Raw genomic sequence first — 6,270 nt, forward strand, 5'->3', positions numbered from 1 at the left:
ATTTTACTCCTACAATTTATGCCTCTTGACATTTATGTTACTTTTCTAACCTCTCGTTTAATATATTATTTATTATCACATGTTCTTAACGTCTGTAAATCGCCTAGAATAGTGCATGGCACTGAGGGGGCAATAAATAAATAAATACATCTATCTAGCCCCAAAAATGTTATATTTAAAACAGGGAGGGCCACTTTTGACCTTTGGCATGTTGCTGGCCTGCAGTTTTCATGATCACTCACCATGGGATCTGCTGATTAGGGCTGATGGTTGTTGGAGTCCAATATTTGGAGGGTCACTGGTTGCCCATCCCTGGTTGAGATGGGTTCTCTTGTCACTCCTCAAAACAAGGACATCAAATATGTTATACATCACCCATGACTCCTTGTCCACAGTAGAAGGAATCCTTCAAGCAACTGTGTGTTTTTTTTTAAAGCAGTATGAATGCCTGTCCTTGTTATTCTTGCTTAAGTTGGCCTATTCTGATCCAACTAAATAAAGAAAATATTTGTTCTGCAAGGTCTTCTGGAACAAAGAGCATTATCTTGTAAATCAAGACTGATCTGAAATACTACTCCAACCACCACCCTCTTCGTCGCCATACTTGGTCACAATGGTGGGCTTGTCTGAAACTGGAGGTGAGTGTTTGTGTATGTTCCATCACACCCTTTGCAGAAAGTTTCAGGCACAGACCAAGTCTCTCTATCTATCCCTTGTTTGTGCAGAATAGCATGAGCTTTCCCCACAGGGAACACATTCTTTTTTCAAGAGCTCAGAAGTGGATTGTTGTTACAACTGGAGATTCCACCACTCCTTTTCTACAGGCTGATTTTGATGTCTAAGTTCCTCCCACATAAAATGCTTTCACTGATGCAACCAAGGGCTGAGAAACTTAGCTTGGAGCTAGTCTCTGGATGAACCTGATTAATTAGGCAAGAATATTGAAGGTGCCTTTGAAACTTGTATTCCTGGTTTCTGGGGATGTCATAAACCATGCCTTCAGTAGGACATGGCTGATAATGACATCCTTTTTTCATAGGTGTGGCCTCTTTCCATGTGAGTGATCAGTCCTCCTCCCTATTGCTTTGTTGCCTAAATACTGACCACGGCATCTGCAGCAGGTGAGTTCTTTGAAGCTAATCTTAGTCTGAGTTGAAACGACCATGAAAAGTGCACTTAATGAAAGTGTTTGCACTATTGCTTGCCCACCCCCCACCTCCACACACTAGTGATTGTTTGATTGGAGGCCAGATTTAAAAAAAAAAGTAAAAAGAAAAATCTGGGAAATAGTCTTTGGCACTGAAACTTGCATGGCTGGCCTTACAATGATTCCATTTTGCAATGCAAAGAGAAATGTGCCCCTTGTTTGTTGCAGTTGTTATGTGCTGTCATGTCATATCTGACTTACAGCAAGCCTCCAAAGTGATCTCCAAAACATCCTCTCATTTACAAGATCTGTTTAGGTCTGACAAATGCAAGACAATTGCTTCCTCTACTGAGTCAATCTGTCTATAGTTGGTCTTATTTTCCTGCTGTCTTCAGCTTTTGCCAGCATTATTGTCTTTGCCAGCAACTCTTATTTTCTCATGACATGTGCAACCTACAAAAGCCTGAGTTCAGTCATTTTCCTCACTAGGAGGAATTCAGGACTGATATGCTGTAGCACTAATTAATTTCTCCTCCATGTGATCTACAGTTACTCTAAAGCTCTCCAAAATCCCCTTTATTTCAGATTAATCTCTTTTTTTTCCCTGCCAACTTTCTTCACTGTTTAGGAATACTGTAGTATGGATTATTTTGGCACTGATCCCCAGTGAAACTTTCTTACTACTGAAGATGTTTTCCAGTTTTTTCATAGCTTTGAGTCTTGATTCAAGATTGAACCAGTCTAGTAAATCTTTAACAATTTCACTTTCTTCATTGTTAATGCTGAAGTTATGAATTCTTCCACAGTGATTTTTTTTTTGTTTATATATTAAGCTGTAATCCTGCATTTCTTCTCTCACCTTTACGAGTGGTCATTTCAAGTTATTGATAGTGGTAAAATGCCATCTGTGTATCTTAAACTGATGCTTCTTCCATCAAATTGCTCTCCTTCATTTTAATCAAATCCAGTTTTCAGTCCAGACTGAATTGATAGTGAGATAAAACACATCCTTGTCTGATGCCTTTGCCTGTGGGAAAACATTTTGCCTCTCAATACTCTGACTAAGCATTGATTTCTTACCCACAGTACAGGTTATGCATCAGGATGATTGAAAGCTATGATATACCAATTCCTTAGAATGATCCATAGTTTTTGTGATCCACACAGTCAAAGATGTTGCTGTTACCTATAAAGCACATATCAATTTTTTCTGAAAGTTTTTGGTATGCTCTAGCAACAAACTTGTATTTGCAATACAGTCTCTAGTGCCTAGGCTTTTTCAGAATTCAGCTTGAACATCTGACATTTTTTTCTCCATATAAAGTAAAAATCTTGTTTGCAAAACTTTTTTTCCCCAAAATGGCATTGTTCTCAGGTTCCTGGCACACAGAAAACCCCTCACCAGATTAAGTCTGCATCCAAAGGGTGGCTGGGAAAAGCACATACTGAAAACCAAACATGTGTAACAGGTCACAGCTGGAGGAGAAATACCACATTCCCCCATCTTTTACACATGGCTTTTGGTGATACTGTACTATCAAGCCCAGGTAGCTTTTTTGGCCAAGGAGGGGGGGTGCCTTCCCTTCCTATTTCAAAAAGCGTGCTGCTTATATACCGCCCCATAGCACTTCAAGCACTCTCTGGGCGGTTTACAGTTTAATTATGCAGGCTACACATTGCCCCCCCAGCAAGCTGGGTACCCATTTTACTGACCTCGGAAGGATAGAAGGCTGAGTCAACCTTGAGCCGGCTACCTGGGAATTGAACCCCAGGTCGTGAGCACAGTTTTAGCTGCAGTACAGCTGTTTAACCACTGCGCCACGAGGCTCAGGGTGAGTTACTCTTCGTGCTGGGCCAACAAGTTGCCACACCTATCAAGATTTCAAAGGCTTAGCCAGTTACTAATGTTTTCCCATCAGGTCTCCCCTGCCTTTAACAGCTGCACATCTGGAAGAACCTCAGAGAACAAGAGTTTCAGCTGGGGAATGTAATGCTCATCACACTGCTGTTTAAAAGTCCAGGAAATCTGCCAGAAAAAGGAACCAATTTAATTCAAAGGCAGTTCCAGATTTGTTCTGTTGGAACCTTCATTCAGAGGTCACTTCCCTCCCACCTCTTGCCCTGCTCCTCTACTAAGCTGTGAACTCCATGCATCAAAAATAGCAATTTTCCTCTTGTTTTTGTGATCACTGAACATCGTACAAAAGTATTAAGAGCCTTGTTTTGATCTTGCCTGGGGGTTTTGAGTCTCTCAGATCTGGCTTTTGAGTTGACCTTTTGGTATCTAAGCATACAGAATCTACAGCTGAACTGAGTTCAGGGGTTGTTGTTATTTGTGGGTAAACTAATCACAGAATCTGGTCTAGAGATCTTCTTCCCAATAAGAGCTGCTGCAGAAAACCGATGAAAGAAGAAACCAAGGAAAAAAAATACTGAGTCCTCCCAGGTAGCTTAATGCAAAGAAGTCCCTCTTTTCCGCTATGAGCAAAAGTCTACGGGAAAAAACACAAAGGGCAGAAACAGAACTCAAGGCCTCTGGGACTTCCTTCTCAGGCCCAATGACAGCAATGTTAAACCTCACTTTTTCTGGAAGAGTTGCTTTCTTCTCCTGTACGGCAACAAGAGTAAGAGATTTCCTAGTGCTATCAACAAGGGTGAGATCAATTTTTGCATACCTTGTACAAGCGTGCAAGTATACAAGGGCTGCTGCTTGTTTCATGGATTCTTAAGGACTGAAGGTATTGAGCGGGTTCTTCCTGTTGTCTGAGAAAACTGCCTTCTGTACTTGGTGTCTTTGTGTCCTTGTCTTCTCCAGTGGACGTTCTGCTCAGAGACATGTTCCGCTGACCCAAGAGACCTTGACAGGAGGGGAGGCACTCTTGTCTCGCTCTTGTTCTGGAGGCCAAGAGCCTCACGGGCCTGAAACTTCCTCTATCGAGGGTCCTGATGTGTTGAGACTACCTGAATGGGCAAACAATGGATGCAAGTATTCTTTGCATCCATTCCCAATAAGTAAACATTTGTTTCTGTCACAGAAGACCAGCCATACCGGCCGTATCGACCACCTCATAAAACTGAGGTTCTAGTGACATAAATCACAACAGCAAGGGATTCATTTGCCATAGTCTGAAGATGGGGGGAAAGGTGAGGAAAAAGACCATCAGCTAAGGCAAGCCTGAAGGAATTGAGCAGGCCAAGTCATTCTGCTTGACAGACAAAGGCTGAAGAGTAAAAAGAAGTTGTGTTGGACCACTATGCAGTTTTCATTGCAAGAAAGCTTTTCAGTATTGTTACATGCCACATTTTTGAGTGTGTGTGTGCCACAAAGTTTATATTACACCGACTTTTAAAAAATTGTTAGACAAAAAAATATTTATATAGCAAGAAAAGTGGCAAGCGACACCAATGGATGTTGCACTTGAAAGAGTACTAGAGACAACGGAGCAGGAAGGAGACTAAAATCTTGATTCTAGGCCTTCAAAGTTAGCTTTTTGCCTTTGGGAAAAGCAAGGTGTGGAAAAATCGCCTTTCTGGGATTCAGCTAGCCTGCTGTATGTTGGATGAGTTCTGGGCTAATTCTTTGTATTTATCAGAGCATAACTAAAAGGACAACTGTAAGTGGGCAACGGATTTCCCTCCTTATGGTCATCTTTAAACCAGATGTAGACCATACACATTGAAAAGACCTTCAGAGAGAGAATTGTGCTCTAAAGCTCTTCAAACAGAGCACTCTTTCTGTCAAAGAAGGCACATGGCCATGCTTGGAGTGGGGGGTTCGGGATAGGAGAGCTGGTATATTGATGAACTCTCCACAACTGGCATGTGGCCCTTGACATGCCTGCCAGGTGCCCATGTGGCCCTCAAGGCAAAAAATGGTATCTCATTCCTGCTGCAGAGTGATACAAGGACAGCCTGCTAAAAATATGGGAGTGAAATTTCTCATGGGAAAACATTATGAGAATACTTCCTGTTTCCCAGTTATCATGTTTATTACTTCTTGTGTGTATATGTGTTCTCTCTCTCTCTCTCTCTCTCTCTCTTTCTTTCTTTCTTTCTCTCTCTCTCTCTCTCTCTCTCTCTCTCTCTCTCACACACACACACACACACACACACACACACACACACACACACGGTCAGTCGTTATCACAGGATGCAGCTAATGCTCAAGGCATCTGGATTTCATTATGTAAACAAGACACAGAAGAAAATCAAAATAATAACTACTGTATTTTGTAATTCCTTTTCTCATAGAGTACAGAATATGCCACCGTCGCTGCCTATGTGTCTTGTGAATGGAGGTGTCCATTGCTGAATCAACCTAACAGGCAGGGTCTGGAAAAGTTACTCTTTTGGACCACAACGCTGACAGTTCCTACCACCTGGGGATTGTGGGAGTTGTAGTCCCACCTGCAAACCCTTCTGAAGCTCTGCTAACCAGCTACTTGTGCTAACATGCATTCCTGACAGACAGCGCTTTGTAATAAAACATGTGGTCTGATTGTTCCTTTAAATGAAGAGGGCTCTTGTATACATAGGTGCTTTGTGTGGTATCAGCTCTCTTGTGTTTGGGAAATAATAAAGCCTGAACCTCTAATTCAGCAAAGTTAATATGATTGGATTTATGTAGCTTTAGTGGCATTGATTTTGACATGTACTTAATTCCATTTGCCAGCATCTGAAGGGGCTTGTGGATCTGGCTGTCAGTCCAACATCTTCGCTTCTTCTGTATTGTTTATCCCCGTGCTGCCTTTTGTCCTTCAGACATGCTCTGTTAGAAGCAAACAATGGGTGCAGCATAGGAGGAGACTATATACGGCAGTACGAAGTTTGATGGGAGCCATACTGATTTGCAAGGTCCGGCAGGTTTAACTGTCCTAAGGAAAGGGATGCAATGGATTGAGAAAGTAGACACTTTGCACTTTGGGAGGTCTTAGTTTCAGTCCCTGGCATCCATAGTGACCAGATGCAATGTATCCCATCCCCCTCCCTCATGGTGAGGAATGGGGCTGAGAAAGGCTTCAGCTTGAAACATGGCCGGGCATTTGCTTGTGTGACCAAGGGCAGTGCTAGACAAGGAGTCCCTGGTATGTATGTATGTATGTATGTATGTATGTATGTATGTA

General features: G+C 42.2%; 1 long non-coding RNA gene across 1 annotated transcript; it reads left to right on the plus strand.

Annotated features, from left to right (window-relative positions):
* Positions 1-520: 520 nt before the first annotated feature.
* On the plus strand, positions 521-5,750 carry LOC110083689 (uncharacterized). The gene is made up of 3 exons (XR_002301351.3): positions 521-638; positions 1,040-1,121; positions 5,399-5,750. It is a non-coding gene; the product is annotated as an uncharacterized LOC110083689 (long non-coding RNA).
* The last annotated feature ends 520 nt before the right edge of the window (positions 5,751-6,270 follow it).

Source organism: Pogona vitticeps, chromosome 1 (genome assembly GCF_051106095.1).
Source record: "Pogona vitticeps strain Pit_001003342236 chromosome 1, PviZW2.1, whole genome shotgun sequence".
Taxonomy (NCBI): domain Eukaryota; kingdom Metazoa; phylum Chordata; class Lepidosauria; order Squamata; family Agamidae; genus Pogona; species Pogona vitticeps.